Genomic DNA, 18885 nt, shown 5'->3' with positions numbered 1-18885 from the left:
TTTGATGTTAATGTGGCTGAGTATTAAAGGGTAATCTTGTAGTTTGTTACATTCTAGTTAAGAAAGATGTTCAGGCACAGAGGTCCCCGAAGACAAATGAACAAAGGAAATCGCCAGATTTTTTTGAATAAGACTGAGTCAACATGTGCTTAGTTCCGGGCATTCATACCCAATTCGCTATTTCACTTATATGCTCCATTATCCTGTCCTTTTTTTTTGTCTTCCTCCCGACCCAGATGTCTTCATTGAGGTAGTGTCCTCGTCACCCAAATAAAGTGCTGATTGTCTGCACATTCCCTTTCTGTCTTTATAGGCCTACGCCTTCTAATCTAATCCTATCAGTTTAGTCAGCGAATAACCCTCCAGCCAATAATCCTTGTACGAAATTCCGATTGTTCAGAGAATCAGATCGGTTCTATTAAGGACAGGTCGTATTGATGACCAAGAAAATTCTGGAGAAGAAGCAAGCTTCAACGCTCCCCAAGGCAACAGAGCCATTATTGTGGGGAGGGTAAAGAGCATCCAACGCAAAGCGGCTTTTCATTCCCTTGTTTCGTCGTGGCACACCCCCCCCATAAGCACCCCCAGGCCCAGGGGGGACCAGAAAATGCCTTTCGTTTTCCCCCCTTCGCCGGCACTTGCCGCCTTTCTTAATAAGCCCTCGAGCCTCCTTTGCGCCGCCTTCCTCATGGAATCCGCTGGTTTGACCCCGAAGGCCGAATTCTATGGTAGAGAATGCTGTAATAATAATTGGGCCATGAGAGACCTTATTAAGTATTGCAAAAGAATGTGCCTTGATAGAGTGGGCGGGAGGCGATACTAGTTATCAAGTCGAGAGACGCTTGGCGTGGTGGCTCCTTAAAAAGCCATTACTTAATAAAGATTTCTTACGCGCGATATGCCGACGACTTACTCTTGGGAATCGTAGGTGCCGTAGAGCTTCTCATAGAAATACAAAACGAATCGCCCAATTCCTACAATCCGGCTGAACCTTTTGGTAGGCTCGGCGGGATCAACAACAATAGGCGCACGAGTATGGTAGAATTCCTCGATGCGGTCATTCGGGAAGTTCCTCCGAGGCGACCCCCATACATTTCTTTCGAGAGTGGAGAAGCGTCTACGGGTAAAGCAGTATCCATATAGCGCTTGCCACCTACGCTCGCCATCCATTCCAAGTTTAGGAACCTAGGTAATAGTATCCCGATCAAACGGTGCGAAGGAGATGAGCGAAACAGGAGTCCATCGGACGGGGTTCAACTAGCGGAGACTCTTGGAACAATCTGGAGTAAAAGGTCCCCAAGCGGCGTATTATGGGGACCGTAAAGCACATCCGACAAGGATCAAGGGGATCTCGTTGTTGCATAGCTCAGTCGAGCAAGGCGCCATCGGACGTTCAATGACGATCTCACGATTGGGCATGAGTGTCGGAAGTTGTCATTGTATACTCCGCGGGTCGGAAGGCGGCGGGGAAGGAGGAGGACATCTGGCGGGATCTATGAGCAGCAAATTCCCCATACGGATAGAGGCACCTATCAAAAGATACTCAGAAGGCCGGGATCGAGGTATCATTAGCGAAGAAGACCACGCCAATCCACGTGGCACCTTGTGGCGTCGGCGATGGAGACAACGTAAATTGGTTCGCGGGCATCGCGATAAGTCCTCTGTCCTACTACGGTGCGCGACAACCTTTACCAAGTCCGAACGATTGTCGACCACCAGATCCGGATGCGCAATATTCACCCAAGCCCACAAGCACAAATCCTCGGCGCGGAATATAATCCCAAAGTACTCCAAAGACTCAAATATAGTAAATAAAGAAGGTGGTAAGACCCTTGCAGAGTTCCCCAACAGCATAGAGCTTGGGAAGCTCGGACCCAGGCAAGATCCGAACAACAAGGAGCACTCAACTACTAGTCTAGTCTAGTAGTTGTTTTTTTCTATTAGTTGCGATGCGAACAGGCATTTACTTATGAGATTAGTTGAGTAGGCTTGCGTTAGTTGTCTGCTATAAGATAGCTAGTTTTGGGGCTTTCGACATAAAAAAGCCTATCCGGCTTGGCTTCGCTATCGCTCATGACTTGTATTGTAGTCGGCCCGGAATGCCTCTGTAGTCTTTCCTCCCGCTGGTCACCTTCTTCCTTCATTCATTTTCTTTTAGTTTCGGTAGCTTCCGCGCCAGCAAGATACGGACGGCGAAGCCAAAGCAATACTAAACAAGTGAGAAAAGTAAAGCCTAAACGTCCTTATTGAAAAGAAAACTAAAGCGCTAACGAGCAAGAAAAAGGCCCCTTACTATAGATAGGCTAATGCGCCTTTACTAATATTCTAATAGAAGGCCTTTCTTTCTCAAAGTCAAGTTTCGCGCTTCTTACTTTAGAAAGATTGCAGGGGCGCTCACGTTTTTTGGCCCCTTTCCGGCCCGGAAGTTCGCTTCCGGTGACTAGCTTCTACCTCTAGCGCTTGGACTTGGAAGCAATTTCATTGCCTTGAATCAATCAATGAATGAAAAGAAACCGCTTACCGAGGTGACCAGCGAAAGCTCGACTGAGTTGGAGAGGAAGAGTTCGGGAAGGAAAGGTTGGTTCGAGGACCCGTTGGTCAAAGGAAAGGGGAGGTCCTGATTCCGGGACGGAGCCGTATGACGTGAGAGTGTCACGTACTGTCACACCCTACCCCTCTGTAAGGCATAACATGATCCCGTAGTATACCTAATTAATTACCAACTCCGTCTACTGATAACCCATTAAGTACACTACAAGGGATTTTAAAAACTTTTCTTACTTCTTTTACAGTGGTGAGCACTATTTACAGGTGTTAAAGACTTTGATGAACTGAAGTGAAACAACTAACTCATTTGGTTTATTTGGAATTTCTGTAAAAATTTTGGCAGAGTGCCATCTATATTTTGGACAAATCAGTTCTTCAGAAAACCTGTAAAAAAAAGCACTTCAATATGTATTTGCAAATCTCAACTCCAACATATTTTTCAACACAACATATTTCTCAACTCAAATCCATAGTGATTTTTCGAAGACTGAGATAAAGGAAATATAATACAAAACTATTCAAGTAAATGAAATCTCAAATTTACATTTACAATAATTTACATTTAATTACATACCAAAATATTTTACAAGAGTTTTATATACAACTGCTCAAATAATTTACATACATATTATTACATGCTTACATCAAAACCTATGTACATGGGTATACCTATGATATACCTGGAGCTGATCCGAATATATCTTCAACGAAATTTACTTATTGCTCTATGCTCTTCTTACCTGCGACAGCATACAAAGCTATCGCTGAGTGGTGAACTCAGTGGTGCACAACTATAATTTAAAACATAGTACAATATACATTGACAAATTTTACAGTAAATAATTTGAGAATCTGAATACTGATCAAATTCCAAAACTCAAAATATTCATTGCCAATAATGTAAATCATTTGTATAAATGACTTGGAGCACAAAATTCAATTTATCAAATCATGACTATCCATTTAAGTAATTCTAACAAAATCAATTATACATAAACCATAATTGAAATCACCCTTCCTTACCATTCAAAAGCCATTCTGTATCTCAAAAATCATACTGTATCTCAAAAATCATACTGTATCTCAAAAATCATACTGTATCTCAAAAATCAATCTTTATCTCACTAATATGCAAGACTAATCCGAAAGGGCCATATTCGATGTGATTCTAACTCCCTATGGTCGGGGAGGTCGAATCAGATTCTAACTCGCTATGGTCGGGGAGGTCGAATCATCGTGCACAGTACCATCACAATAATGAATCTTCCGCAAGGGCCATAACGATAAAATAAACTTAGATCTAACCTCAAATCAGAGGAAAATCTAAGCCTGTGCACGTACCATGGTAATCAAAACACAACTAACTCCATTGTCTTCTCAACAGATGAGAGAGACGGGTAATAACCTAGTCAAGCATCTATAGTGAGATATAAAACAATATCACAATCCTTTTAGTGAGCATAAATCACAATATAATTTGATTCAAAGTCAATTCCAATATCCAATAATTTTTTTATGCTCATCACAATTCAAATCATAAATTTACATTTTTCCATGAAAATTTCCATCACAATTCAAAACATGTTATATCACAATTTTCCGAAACATAATTTATTCAATCCATAACAATGCTTAATACTTGTGGAAATACCATTTCACAAAGATAAATTCATACATACTATAGCAATTTCAATAATCATTGAATTAAATCCAATGCCTGTTAAACATAGTTCATAAGAAAATATGTCATTTAATCATATAAAATATTCAGAACAAAATCAGTTAAAAACTAGTTGTGCACAAACCTCTGATGACTGTCTCCCTGATCTGGACTCAGTGTTTCCTTCCCTTTTCCTGAGTCTTTGCTAACTGAGAAACACAATTTGAAGTGTTTCAGTACTAAATTAAACTGTCTATATCGATGGTGTTTGGTAAATAATGCACTGAACTCAATTATTCACTTAATCACCTAATATACTGACCCTCATTGCGTTTTAGGTAAGTTAGGTTTTAGTGTCGTTAATATGTCACATTCGATAGGGTTTTAGGTTTGGTACGTTTTACAAAAGTCATTTCCTTGTTTAGTGCATTTTAATGCAAATTGCTGGATTCCGGAACACTGGTTTGACCTAACCGGACGATCTAGTTCCCTCGGTTTTCGGGTCTCGGTCGAAACTACAAACTTGTAGATCTAGGTCTTATTGCACGCGGTGCAAAATTTCAGGTCAATCCGAGTTAAGTAGACCAAGTTATGCTCATTACACTATTGCTGGTCAAGTGGTACCATTTTAGGTCAATTTTAGGTCAAATTGGTCAATTCTGGTTCGGCCAGTTTTTGGACCCGAACTTGTGCAAGTTGTTTGACTTGCTTATGATCATTTCTGGGCTTTGATGTCTTCATAAGACTTGTAGGTATGGGTCTTAACTATTCTTGGTCAAAATTTCAGGTCAATTGGACCTGGTTTGAGTGAGTTATGGCCTAAACACTCACTGCTGCCCAATTGGTCATTTTTCAGGTCCTAATTGCACCTAATCCGAATTGGTCATTTTTTTAGGTCACCTTGCAAACAGAATTTTGGCATGGTTTCTCAATGAAAGTTGGCACATTTTGTGCCTAGTTTCACCTCAAATTGGTCTCATACCAATTGAGGTTACACATTTAAGGTTATAGGCTAAAATGTACACTGCCCTCACTATGCCTTTCACACCCCACTTCAAACACACATTTAACTTGCAAAGTTTACTTCCATACCCTACCAATCTGTTTTGGTACATTACCAAAAGCATTATCTACTTTACATTAACATTATTTTGGGCAGATTACCATTACCCTCAACACACCAAATATCATTCATAATTACAATTTCTAATTACCATTACAAACACACCTAACCATTACAAATTTTACATACACTTTACAATATCAATCTACATACATCTCATCAACCTTCTAGGTCAATATTCTGCCCACACTTCCTTCAATATATACCATTACTCAAGTGTCCCCAAGCTGCCGCAAACCATTCTTCAACATCAAAGTGCCATCCAATTTACCAATTCCCATCCAAGTGCATAAATCACCATATAAACATGAAATAATTCACTAGGTTACTAATTCATCATGATCAACACCATTTCTCATCAATTATATGCACAAATATCTCATCAAAAACGTGACTCATGGCTGTCCAAAATGAAAACAAGAATAACCCTTCAAACTCAAAATTTTCCTTCACCAAACTAACACCCATAACATGAACATAAACTTTAACAAAGAAATTCTCAAAAATGCAAACTTACCTTTAATTGTAACTTGCTAAACCTTCACCAAACTTCTCAAAATTGGTATCAATATCTTCCTTGTGATGTGTAGACCATTTTTGTGAATCTAACTAGGTGATTAGAAGTGAAATAAAGGAGAAGATCAAGCTTGAAGGCCAACGGCAATGGAGGATTTTCTTTTCCTCAATTCGCATTCTTGAAGAACTTGGAAGAAAAGAATTTTCAGATTGTTTAATGAACCTACACCTGCCCATTTTATGTTTAATTTATCCCTTTAGTGGTCCACTTACACTTATTAAATCATATAATAAGTTAAATGTTTTATTTACACATTTTTACTCCACTTTTGGCTATTTATATTAGGTACCCCCAAATTAATTTTTCATTTTATTTTCTAAGTGTAATACTATTTATTTTTAATGGACATTTAGGTTAAAAGACAATTCGGGTGTCAAATGACCATAATGCCCTCTGTCGTTATTCGTTCGATTTTTCAGTAACACCGGTTTTGTCCGATTTTCGATTTCTCACTTTTCTTTGTACTAATTATTTAATTTTTCTTTGATATTTCTAATGATATTTATAATTCAATAAATATTTATTGGAGTCCTAAAAATATTTTTCGTGGTTCCCGCAAGGAGCTAGTCAACGGTCCACGCCGTGACTTTCAGTCTGATCACCCATCGCTAAGGTTCTCGGCTCGCTTAACTTGGTTACATTTCTTTGCTATTATTTTTCCTTTGTTTTTCTTGTATTTTCTTTTCTTGTATTTCATTATTTTATGTCTCCTCACTCATATTGAGGTACGGTTCTAGGCATCTTAGCTGTCCGGACAACACTGGTCACCGGAGCAGCAGAATGCACTACCGAACTTTGGGGTGTTAAAATTCTCCCCCCCTTAAATAAATTTCGTCTCGAAATTTTACCTGGCATTAGTCTCTGAACAGGTGTGGGTGCTGTCTCCTCATATCCTCTTCACGTTCCCAAGTAGTTTCCTGGCCTGAATGATGGTTCCACAGCACTTTAACCAGGTGTATCAGTTTGTTTCTCAGCTGCTTCACCTCATAAGGCAGAATTTTTATGGGTTCTTCCTCATATGAGAGGTCTGGATTTACTTCAATCTCTTCAACTGATAGTACATGAGATGGGTCTGATCTGTACCTCCTTAACATGGACACATGGAAGACACTGTGTATCCTTGCTAGCTCTGGAGGTAATGCCAACCGGTATGCCAAAGGACCCACTCTTTCCAAAACCTCATATGGTCCGATGAAACGAGGACTCGCTTCTTTCTCGCCAAATCTCATAATCCTCTTCCAAGGAGAAACTTTGAGGAATACTTTATCACCCACTGCATATCCAATATCTCTTCTCTTCAGATCAACATAAGACTTCTGACGGTCTGACGCAGCCTTGAGTCTATCTCTGATCAATTTGATCTTTTCCTATGTCTGCTGAACAATTTCTGGCCCAATCACCTTTCTTTCGCCTACTTCATCCCAACATAAGGGAGTTCTGCACTTTCTGCCATACAAAGCTTCATATGGAGGCATCCCAATGCTTGATTGGTAGCTGTTGTTATAAGCAAACTCAATCAAAGGCAAGTGTGTATCCCAACTACCTTCAAACTCAATCACACAAGCCCGTAGCATATCCTCCAATGTCTGAATAACCCTCTCGATCGCCATCCGTCTCTGCGGGTGGAATCTTTGTCTGAAGTTCAATCTAGTTCCTAGGGCTCTCAAGACTACCCTGAATCTAGAAGTGAACCTAGGATCTCTCGGACACAATTGATACTGGCACTCCATGCAATTTTACAATTTCATATATGTACAATCTGGCCAATCTTTCCAGGCTATAGTCCATCCGAACTGGCAAAAAGTGAGCAGACTTGGTTAGTCTATCAACTATAACCTATACTACATCATGACTATTCTGTGTCCTCGGAAATCTCATCACAAAATCTATAGTTATCTGTTCCCTTATAATGTTTCATAGGGTGTCACTTGTATGCTAGCTTGACACTTATTAATGTATACAAATTCTGTTAGTGGAATGTATCTGTCCCATCTCCTTCGGATTCAAGGACAGAAGTTCTCAGTATATTCTCGAGGGCTTATCACGCATTACAGGTTATTATTATCATTTCATTTCATTATTTACAGGAACTCAATGAGTTTTTTAAAATTTACCTGAATCACTTGTTTCGACTGTCCATCCATCTGAGGATAATAAGTCGTACTGATATCTCTAAGCTTATAACAATTCTCGTGGTATTGTAATTCACACTAATGTAACTGAGTCACTGACTCTAGCTACCTTACAAGTGTAGTCGTTTGATAGGCTAGTTCTGAAGTTTTAAATTTCTGACTAAAATTTTCACATTTATTTCCAGTAATAGTATTCTATTCGGGTGCAACTGTATCAATTTATAGATTACTTACAAATATTCTTAATTTATTATACCACGAGGAAGCACGTAGCTCTACACAATAATCTCATGTCGGTACTGTAATCTGCATCTTACAATACAAACATCGAGAACATTATATAGTCACTACGTTATAACCTCATGGACTAGGTTTTCTAACATCTTATCCTTCTCGAATCCACTAATATCCTATACCGATTCTGATTATAATATCCATTAATAATTACTAACAGTAACATCTTTGCCCTCATCTAGAGCAATTCTATTACTGTAACTTACTTTTCGGTCCTCATGCCTTACATTAAGTAGGCTTGCCAATTAGCTTTTATAATTTATGGTGTGTTAGAAAATACTTTTCACTGATAAACTCTTCCAAACTAATTTCACTTATTATCACAATTCTTATACATTTTATTATCCTAAAGGACTAGTCACTAATACATCAAAATTCATTCCCATGTAAAGGAATAACAACAGAACATATAGTTCTGACACTAACACACAACTAAGTAGTGCTGGGATCAAATAATAACTAATTGTTTCTTTCAAAATTAAGAACTTACCAAAGTGACATCCAAGTTTCTGCTCTTTCTCGTTGGTGCATAGTGGACGCTCTGACTGGTGCGCTACCATATTCGGGTTGATTCACTGTGTTATAGTGGTGAGGAGTATCAACTCTATTTCTATCTTGACTCTGACTGACGGTCTGTGAAATCCGGAGAGCAGATCGAGGTGGTTTAGTACAATTTTTAGCAAAGTGTCCAAGTTTTCCACAATTGTAGCAGGCTCCAGAGGTCTTATAGCATATCCCACCATGATATTTTCCACAAGTTTCACATTGGCGGGGAGGGTAGGAACTTCTAGTTGTTCGACGATCGGACCTTGGTGGTCTCTGCCTTAATGATCCGCCTCTATCGTATCCCTGAGCTCGGGGTTCCTCAAATTCTTTTCTCTTTCTCAAATTACTGTTCGAGCTCTGACCCATAGGTTTCTCCCTCTTTTCCATTTCACACTGCCCTTGTGGGGTTGGAGTCTCAGATTGGGCTTGGTGTGATTATCAGCCATTTGCTGAAAGAAAGTGGCCATTCGCTGGGCCATTTGTGCGATAATTTGTACCGTAAAATCGGTACAATGCCTTCGACATTTTGTGAAGCTGGGCCTCAACTTGTTCTTCCGCCATCACAGATCGTTTCTATTATCTCATTCTTCTCTTCCATTTTTCTCACAATTTTCTATTCTGTACAACCAACACAAGGAGATTCCTCTCCATTAGTTCACATTTATGATGTAAATGTAATATATGTATCAAACATTTGAGCGATTGTAGTTACCGACAAAAAGATTTCAAATTCACGATTCAAATTCACTTTAAAACCATTGCTCGATACCACTAAAACATGTCACACCCTACCCTCTGTAAGGCATAACATGATCCCGTAGTATACCTAATGAATTACCAACTCCGCTTCATCGATAACCCATTAAGTACACTACAAGGGATTTTAAAACTTTTCTTACTTCTTTTACAGTGGTGAGCACTATTTACAGTGTTAAAGACTTTGATGAATCAAGTGAAACAACTAACTCATTTGGTTTATTTGGAATTTCTGTAAAAATTTTGGCAGAGTGCCATCTATATTTTGGACAAATCAGTTCTTCAGAAAACCTGTAAAAAAAAAAGCACTTCAATATGTATTTGCAAATCTCAACTCCAACATATTTTTCAACACAACATATTTCTCAACTCAAATCCATAGTGATTTTTCGAAGACTGAGATAAAGGAAATATAATACAAAACTATTCAAGTAAATGAAATCTCAAATTTACATTTACAATAATTTACATTTAATTACATACCAAAATATTTTACAAGAGTTTTATATACAACTGCTCAAACAATTTACATACATATTATTACATGCTTACATCAAAACCTATGTACATGGGTATACCTATGATATACCCGAGTCGATCCGAATATATCTTCAACGAAATTTACTTATCGCTCTATGCTCTTCTTACTCATGACAAGATACAAAGCTATCGCTGAGTGGTGAACTCAGTGGTGCACAACTATAATTTAAAACATAGTACAATATACATTGACAAATTTTACAGTAAATAATTTGAGAATCTGAATACTGATCAAATTCCAAAACTCAAAATATTCATTGCCAATAATGTAAATCATTTGTATAAATGACTTGGAGCACAAAATTCAATTTATCAAATCATGACTATCCATTTAAGTAATTCTAACAAAATCAATTATACATAAACCATAATTGAAATCACCCTTCCTTACCATTCAAAAGCCATTATGTATCTCAAAAATCATATCAGATCTCAAAATCATATCAGATCTCAAAAATCATCTCAGTATCTCAAAAATCATACTGTATCTCAAAAATCAATCTTTATCTCACTAATATGCAAGACTAATCCGAAAGGGCCATATTCGATGTGATTCTAACTCCCTATGGTCGGGGAGGTCGAATCAGATTTTAACTCCCTATGGTCGGGGAGGTCGAATCATCGTGCACAGTACCATCACAATAATGAATCTTCCGCAAGGGCCATAACGATAAAATAAACTTAGATCTAACCTCAAATCAGAGGAAAATCTAAGCTTGTGCACGTACCATGGTAATCAAAACACAACTAACTCCATTGTCTTCTCAACAGATGAGAGAGACGGGTAATAACCTAGTCAAGCATCTATAGTGAGATATAAAACAATATCACAATCCTTTTAGTGAGCATAAATCACAATATAATTTGATTCAAAGTCAATTCCAATATCCAATAATTTTTTTATGCTCATCACAATTCAAATCATAAATTTACATTTTTCCATGAAAATTTCCATCACAATTCAAAACATGTTATATCACAATTTTCCGAAACATAATTTATTCAATCCATAACAATGCTTAATACTTGTGGAAATACCATTTCACAAAGATAAATTCATACATACTATAGCAATTTCAATAATCATTGAATTAAATCCAATGCCTGTTAAACATAGTTCATAAGAAAATATGTCATTTAATCATATAAAATATTCAGAACAAAATCAGTTAAAAACTAGTTGTGCACAAACCTCTGATGACTGTCTCCCTGATCTGGACTCAGTGTTTCCTTTCCTTTTCCTGAGTCTTTGGTAACTAAGAAACACAATTTGAAGTGTTTCAGTACTAAATTAAACTGTCTCTATCAATGGTGTTTGGTAAATAATGCACTGAACTCAATTATTCACTTAATCACCTAATATACCGACCCTCATTGCGTTTTAGGTAAATTAGGTTTTAGTGTCGTTAATATGTCACATTCGATAGGGTTTTAGGTTTGGTACGTTTTACCAAAGTCATTTCCTTGTTTAGTGCATTTTAATGCAAATTGCTGGATTCCGGAACACTGGTTTGACCTAACCGGACGATCTAGTTTCCTCGGTTTTCGGGTCTCGGTCGAAACTACAAACTTGTAGATCTAGGTCTTATTGCACGAGGTGCAAAATTTCAGGTCAATCCGAGTTAAGTAGACCAAGTTATGGTCATTACACTATTGCTGGTCAAGTGGTACCATTTTAGGTCAATTTTAGGTCAAATTGGTCAATTCTGGTTCGGCCAGTTTTTGGACCCGAACTTGTGCAAGTTGTTTGACTTGCTTATGGTCATTTCTGGGCTTTGGTGTCTTCATAAGACTTGTAGGTATGGGTCTTAACTATTCTTGGTCAAAATTTCAGGTCAATTGGACCTGGTTTGAGTGAGTTATGGCCTAAACACTCACTGCTGCCCAATTGGTCATTTTTCAGGTCCTAATTGCACCTAATCCGAATTGGTCATTTTTTTAGGTCACCTTGCAAGCAGAATTTTGGCATGGTTTCTCAATGAAAGTTGGCACATTTTGTGCCTAGTTTCACCTCAAATTGGTCTCATACCAATTGAGGTTACACATTTAAGGTTATAGGCTAAAATGTACACTGCCCTCACTATGCCTTTCACACCCCACTTCAAACACACATTTAACTTGCAAAGTTTACTTCCATACCCTACCAATCTGTTTTGGTACATTACCAAAAGCATTATCTACTTTACATTAACATTATTTTGGGCAGATTACCATTACCCTCAACACACCAAATATCATTCATAATTACAATTTCTAATTACCATTACAAACACACCTAACCATTACAAATTTTACATACACTTTACAATATCAATCTACATACATCTCATCAACCTTCTAGGTCAATATTCTGCCCACACTTCCTTCAATATATACCATTACTCAAGTGTCCCCAAGCTGCCGCAAACCATTCTTCAACATCAAAGTGCCATCCAATTTACCAATTCCCATCCAAGTGCATAAATCACCATATAAACATGAAATAATTCACTAGGTTACTAATTCATCATGATCAACACCATTTCTTATCAATTATATGCACAAATATCTCATCAAAAACGTGACTCATGGCTGTCCAAAATGAAAACAAGAATAACCCTTCAAAATCAAAATTTTCCTTCACCAAACTAACACCCATAACATGAACATAAACTTTAACAAAGAAATTCTCAAAAATGCAAACTTACCTTTAATTGTAACTTGCTAAACCTTCACCAAACTTCTCAAAATTGGTATCAATATCTTCCTTGTGATGTGTAGACCATTTTTTGTGAAGCTACCTAGGTGATTAGAAGTGAAATAAAGGAGAAGATCAAGCTTGAAGGCCAACGGCAATGGAGGATTTTCTTTTCCTCAATTCGGCATTGTTGAAGAACTTGGAAGAAAAGAATTTTCAGATTGTTTAATGAACCTACACCTGCCCATTTTATGTTTAATTTATCCCTTTAGTGGTCCACTTACACTTATTAAATCATATAATAAGTTAAATGTTTTATTTACACATTTTTACTCCACTTTTGGCTATTTATATTAGGTACCCCCAAATTAATTTTTCATTTTATTTTCTAAGTGTAATACTATTTATTTTTAATGGACATTTAGGTCAAAAGACAATTCGGGGTGTCAAATGACCATAATGACCCTGTTCGGGTTACGTTCCCGATTTTTCGGTAACACCGGGTTTTGTCCGATTTTCGATTTCTCACTTTTCTTTGTACTAATTATTTAATTTTTCTTTGATATTTCTAATGATATTTATACTTCAATAAATATTTATTGGAGTCCTAAAAATATTTTTCAGGGTTCCCCGCAGTCCAGGGCTAGTCAACGGTCCACGCCGTGACTTCCCGGTGCGGTCACCCATCGCTAGGGTTCTCGGCTCGCTTAACTTGGTTACATTTCTTTGCTATTATTTTTCCTTTGTTTTTCTTGTATTTTCTTTTCTTGTATTTCATTATTTTATGTCTCCTCACTCATATTGAGGTACGGTTCTAGGCATCCTAGTTGTCCGGACAACACTGGTCACCGGAGCAGCAGAACGCACTACCGAACTTTGGGGTGTTACACGTACGGTTCCTTTGAGAAGGGGCTTGTTCGGGATACTGCAGCAGTGATCGATCATGGGTAAAAATCGGGAAAAGTAAAAAAATAAAAAAACATATGATGATCAAATTTACCTTCAAAAAGTGGGCTAGGGGGTTTCCTCTCCAAGGAACTGCTAGCGATCACAAGATAACCGCCCGCATTCGATCATAGTTATCCGTGCGGCAGACTCATGCTAGGAGCGTCAGGGCACTCCCACCCCAAATAGAAGGAAACCTTTTTCGTCATCGGTTACTCACACATATCCTCACCACACCATCCCGAGAAAGAAGATTGAATCGCTTGCTGTACCATTGCATCGCTACGATACACCGGAACGGTATAAGCCGCCAAAACCCCGGTTGTCGAGCGCAGTGGTTATGGGCGTAGACCTCGACCGGCGCTTTGAAACTTCTATCCATCTTCGATCGACAGCCGGCTGGAAGATCAGCCACAGCTGCTCTAGCCGTGTTGCATAAGAAGGAAATACTGAACAACTTACTTACGGAGAGACAACTCACAGTTTCCGGGCGGTATACCCGTCTCCTACTATTCAACATTTTGGCTTAGGCTTTCTCTGGCTTTTCTACTAAATGCGGCATTCTGTTCTCCTTTGTCTTATTATTTTATTACATCTTTCTTTGTTATTATTCCTTGAGTTGACTTAGTAGGTTGAAAATCTACTTTGTTATTAGCTTAGGTTGGGTTGAATTTCCGGTCTTGGGCGGAGTTCATCCACGAAGCAGGAGTGCGTAGTGGCGTCTCTTCTTTGGGCCTTTGATAAGGAATGGTCGGTTTGTTAGTCTTAATCCAGCGATTGGCCTTGCTCCGAGCGATATCCGAAGTATGGTTCGCTCGCTAGTTATATGCTTAACACATGCATCTGAGGTCAGAGGTGCCGCTAAGGTTAACTATCTCAATCTACAACTCAATGTGATTGGCTTCGTCCGGGCTCAGTCTCTTCCGGCCGCCTCATCCTACTTACTCCACTCGCTATGTTTTGCTGCCAAACGAACTCTCCCGGGGATATTCCCGTGAATGTAATGCTTAGCAACCCGTGCGCCCCTATCCGAGAGGCAAGCTTGGCAGCGTGAGTGATGCGGTAATAAGCCGAATCCAAAGTACCTCGACGCAAATTGCACAAATAGAAAAGAGGTTCCTATCCGCTCATCAAGTAAAGAAAGGCATCGATACATCGAGGACCAGGGCGGTGGGGTGGGGAAGTAAATGAAATTCTTCTATCGTCACAACCCCTTTTCTCGAAGCTGACTCAATTTTCTTTCTTTAAGGGAGGGCGATACTCTGATAGCTGAAGGGCGGTCCTTTTCAAATCTAACTCAAATGTTCGAGCTAATGTAACGGCTGTTTCCGGTAGTTGGAGTTGCCTTGATGTCAGAAAGGTGCCCAGTTCAGAAGGTGCAAAAGAATGGCTATTCTCTTACTCGTGATTCTTGGGTGGGTCGTAGATGGAAAAATGGGTTCGACTCCTATAGCCCCGATGTGGCGAAAAAGACTGATTCAACGAGATATGCCTTGCCTGCATTAAGATTTAAAACTTGTCATCTACTTTCAGGAAATGTTCGGAAGAGAGAACTTACAATAATACAACGCCGCATTCTCCGAAGATTGAGGAACAAGAAGAAAGATATTAAGAGAAAGATTTCTCCGAGAGAAAATCTTAACAGTTACATCCAATCACAAACTACACGATAGTTGCCCCTTTTTCATGGGGATTTACCCATCACGAGAGATGCACAGAGGAGCGAACTTCATATATCCCTTTTCTACTTAATCCGAAACAAGATCGGACGTTATTCGGTTCGTCTCCATTTTTGTGAAACTATTCCTCAAGCAAGGCACCGATAAGTCATCGAAGGGTTTGTGTGAATAATGGAATGGTAAGCATTACTCATTTGAAAGTGTCCACGGTGATCTAATATCTTTTCAAGAAAATGACGCAAGAATCCACGGTGAAGAAATAAGGAGATCTTTCTATATCGAAATATCGGTTGAAAAAATCATAGGCAAATTCTGGATCACCGGTAAGAATGTGGAGAAGAACCAAAAGCAGAATGGTTCCACCTACTCAAAACTAAGAGGATGCCGCCTACTACTAAAATCCGGTTTTGCAATGATTGCGTTCTTCTATGCAAGAAGAAGACTTAGAAAGAACAAAGAAGTTTGGATCAGAAAAAGTATGCTTAGGCGGTTCCTTCACGAGCACAACAGAATGAAGAGAAATTTGTATCATTTCAAATCCCTATTCTTATCGAAGAAAAGGCAGAAAAACCAAATCTTCCTACTCGAATAAGAAGTCCTATAGTTTACAACTCCTCTTTATATAGTAATTCGATCTATTGCTCCGCATCCCCCTATCAGTTTACTATGAAGAGAAGAATCAAAAGGATCGAACTACCTACTCATTATTCGGAGGTGAATCATAGAACACTAAAAGCTGTGGTATCTTATGGACCGAACATAGGTCATATCCCTCACGACATAAGATTGAAAGATTTAAACCTTCCTCTTGGAGAAAAAGCGGACGTGGCCAAAACATATAAAGATCGGCGTAGTCGCTCATAGGGACATATCTATCCGGATAGAGGATAGTCTAGATCGATTCATAGATAGATTTCTATCCATATAGATAGGTATCTCCGTGGATAGAGATAAAGATAGGGATCCATCTAGTCACTATTTCCATTTTTTTTCTTAATTCGATTGATTGCCTTTTTTTGTGAAAAGTTTTAAATCTTAATGCGAGCAAGGTGAAATTCATTTCAATTATTACTTGCTAGGTCGGAGCGTAGACGAGCGAGCAGAGCCAGAAACAGGAAGCCCGTCATAGAGCGATCGACTAGAAGTAGAAAATCGATGGATGAGAGAAAGCGGCCTCTCTCGGGAAACATGGCCAAATTTCTCTTCTTTCTTTTTGATTTCGGGGTTTCTTTATTTTTTAGGGGCCCGAACGCTAAAGGGAGAAGCAAACCGAACCTCTAATCGACTGGACACATAAAAATTCTCGGTGTCGAGAGAGATTTGAGATTCCGTAAGTAACTCGGTGAGTGCTTTCTAAGAAGGGCTTGGTTTGGAAAAAGAAAATGAAATCTGAACAACCGCTGGTTGTAATAGATCGACTTTCATGCCGTTCTTGCTCCAGATGAAAGTTCCATTTCGGGGAAGGACGACGTACCATGATACTTTCTGTTTTGTCGAGCCCCGCTTTGGTATCTGGTTTGATGGTTGCGTGCTAAAAATCCGGTACATTCCGTTTTGTTTCCCATCCTAGTCTTTCGCGATACTTCAGTTTACTTCTTTTGTTAGGTCTCGACTTCTCCGCTATGATCTTCCCAGTAGTTTATATAGGAGCTATAGCCGTTTTATTGCTATTCGTTGTTATGATGTTCCATATTCAAATAGCGGAGATTCACGAAGAAGTCTTGCGCTATTTACCGATGAGTGGTATTATTGGGTGATCCTTTGGTGGGAAATGTTCTTCATTTTAGATAATGAAACCATTCCATTACTACCAACCCAAAGCAATACAACCTCTACGAGATATACTGTTTATGCCGGAAAGGTGCAGTTGGACTAATTTGGAAACATTGGGCAATTTACTTTATACCTACTATTTAAATCTGGTTTTTGGTTCCTAGTCTTATTTTATTAGTAGCCATGATTGGGGCTATAGTACTTACTATGCATAGGACTACTAAGGTGAAAAGACAGGATATATTTCGACGAAATGCTATTGATTTTAGGAGGACTATAATGAGGAGGACAGCAGGACCCACTCACGATCTACTAAAGGGCAAGTAGCTTGAGATTGGTTCAAATCCAATTCGTGAGTATGTGGAGGGACGCTCCTATCCTATTGTTTTGTGGAAATGATCTTTAGACAGGCATGGACATAATGGACTCTTTTCTTCCTATAACTTCTAGTTGTCTATTTGAGGAAAGACTTGGAGCGAGGAGAAAGAAGATAGCCCAAGACGAAGCCTACAACCAGAACCAAGTAGGCAGATAGCCTTGCGAGGACCACTCCACCTATGGGAACCAATCAGTCCCCAATAGCAAGAAAAAGGGTACCAAGCAAGCAAAGGAGCGTTAGCGTCGACAAACGATCGATTGCGAGTGTGTGAGTGCGATTCCTTCTCTTGATCGGTGCTTATGCATCTCTTAAGCATAGTAAGAGAGATTTCTTTATGAATGATTTGAGATGTTTTGAATCCAAGCTTTGGAAATAAGCCAATCATAGGCTGCACATTCATATTCAAGATGTTTACGAATAGGACTAGTTGCTTTAAGGCGATAAAGCGGATGAGATAATCGTGGAAATTATCCTCTCTGAGGCCTTCTCTGCTTTGAATAGTGTACTTTTTCGAGCTAAGCAAGGAAGCCGGGCTTTTTAGAAAGCATACGTCTGGAACTGCGGCCAGGAACTGCTACCAAGCATGAACTCTAATGCATTCAACAATAAAAGATTGCCTCTTTCGGTCTACTAAGACTCTCTCATTCATATGTTATTCCATCCCTCACTAACAGGAATTGCTACTTGAACTAGAAAGCACGGATCGGCTCATCGTCGATAAAAGCGTGCATTACTGGTCGAGAGCAAGGATGGATGGATCTTCGCTTGGGCTTGGCACGCGCTAAGGCTAAGCTCTTCGCTTTCCTTCTGATCTCTCTCAATAAGTTGATCTTCCCTCTCCCCGATTGTCAGGAGCTATCTTTTGATTGTTATGTCTTTTCTGTCACTATGCTTTCGTGATTCCGTATGGCATGTAAATTACTTATGTAATGTGTATCATCAACAGCGCACTCTATCTTACTTTATTCAAGTCTATAACTAGGAATTCTACTCCTAATATGAGAACTTTTCCTTTGATAGAATAGGTCTGAGAATCAGCTATTGGTGGAAGGTTTGATGAAGGTGAAGGAATTGGACAACTAGGCTCTTAGGGTGCTATTGTGAACACTTTCTGAAAATGTCCTTGATTAGGGATTAAAGAAGATGCACAGAAAAAGCTGCTTGGATAAGCTTTTGGAAGTTAGGAGGAATGTGCTCTTACGAAATGCCACTAATAGTCTAGTAAAGAGGCTTAGAAAGAATTCGAAAGTTGGGAGG

At 39.0% G+C, this 18885-nt stretch overlaps 3 pseudogenes; all 3 read left to right on the top strand.

Annotated features, from left to right (window-relative positions):
* Nucleotides 1–373: 373 nt before the first annotated feature.
* LOC131180119 (uncharacterized) lies at nt 374–1924 on the top strand (annotated as a pseudogene).
* Nucleotides 1925–15255: 13331 nt separating this feature from the next.
* LOC131180245 (ribosomal protein S4, mitochondrial-like) lies at nt 15256–16464 on the top strand (annotated as a pseudogene).
* Nucleotides 16465–16951: 487 nt separating this feature from the next.
* Nucleotides 16952–17565, top strand: LOC131180244 (NADH-ubiquinone oxidoreductase chain 6-like; annotated as a pseudogene).
* Nucleotides 17566–18885: the final 1320 nt, after the last annotated feature.

The sequence above is a fragment of the Hevea brasiliensis genome, chromosome 5, assembly GCF_030052815.1.
Source record: "Hevea brasiliensis isolate MT/VB/25A 57/8 chromosome 5, ASM3005281v1, whole genome shotgun sequence".
NCBI lineage: Eukaryota > Viridiplantae > Streptophyta > Magnoliopsida > Malpighiales > Euphorbiaceae > Hevea > Hevea brasiliensis.
The sequence above is the reverse complement of the archived record's forward strand: the minus strand, read 5'-3'. Positions and strand labels throughout refer to the sequence as shown.